At 42.8% G+C, this 1072-nt stretch overlaps 1 pseudogene; it reads right to left on the bottom strand.

Moving 5' to 3' along the window:
- Positions 1-205: 205 nt before the first annotated feature.
- On the bottom strand, positions 206-709 carry LOC129330900 (protein tyrosine phosphatase type IVA 2-like; annotated as a pseudogene).
- Positions 710-1072: the final 363 nt, after the last annotated feature.

The following is a 1072-nucleotide window of genomic DNA, read 5'->3' as shown; positions in this document are numbered from 1 at the left end:
AGCATTTAGTATATTTACAATACAAATGACAACTAATAATAATATTGATGATTACAACCATCATCATTAGAACAACAGCTGAGAAACACCAACTCCACTGCCATGGCAAGGATGTCATTCAATTCAAGAATTACATTTTCAGGTTCCACAAGTCCAACAAGACAGCCATGATAGCATCAAGATGACTTCATGGAGGGCCTCCCTCTTACTGCACAATGCAGTGGCTGTTGGCATCTCTGAAGCGTAATCGCATCTTCGGTCAGTATTTCTCAAGATAAAGCAGCTGTTTGGAATTGAAAGCTACCCTTCTCTTCTGCCTTATAAACTGCATAGCATCCTCGTACTTCATTCCACATTCAATGAGAGCAAGAGCAACCAGAACAGGAGCTCTTCCCAGCCCTGCAACACAATGTACAGCAACACAGCAGCCAGGTTCCTCACGAAATTTGGTTTTCAACAGGTTGAGCCAGTCATCTACAATCTCGCTGGGGGGGGGGGTGCTCGATCATCAAATGGCCAGTCTAGAACTTGGATTCCTCCTTTTCAACAGGTGCTTTATCATAGGTAGCATCACAGACCCGCACCAAGGTTGTCACTCCATATTTCTTCAACTCCTCTGTGAATTTGTTGAGGATCACATTGGTTGGGTTGTAATAAGGAAGCACGTACTCTCATAAGTAATCTCCACAGGAGCAGGATGGTTCATTGTGGCAAGAAAGGTGTTGGGGCAAAAAAAAAGTTCAAAACTTTCAATGTTTCACAGCAGAAAACATTTAAAAAATCACTAAAGTGTCCAAGATTGATCAGAGCTTTCCTTGTTTACTTGGCTTGTTTTTCAAGAGAATTCTTCACTTCAAGAAAAACAGGTTTGCTTTAGCATCAGCTGGGACTCAACTTCACCCTCAATCACCGCAGGTGGCGTTCCTTCAAACTCTGCAGTCTCCTACTACATGCAAAAAATAGGCAGCCTTTACTACATTCAGGCACTGGTGAGGCACAAAAAATGTAGGTCTTTTTTCCCCTTGGGCTTGGCCAGCTTTCACTTCTCTAAGAGACACTAAGAGGAAGAGGT

This window comes from Eublepharis macularius, chromosome 5 (assembly GCF_028583425.1).
Source record: "Eublepharis macularius isolate TG4126 chromosome 5, MPM_Emac_v1.0, whole genome shotgun sequence".
Taxonomy (NCBI): domain Eukaryota; kingdom Metazoa; phylum Chordata; class Lepidosauria; order Squamata; family Eublepharidae; genus Eublepharis; species Eublepharis macularius.
The sequence above is the reverse complement of the archived record's forward strand: the minus strand, read 5'-3'. Positions and strand labels throughout refer to the sequence as shown.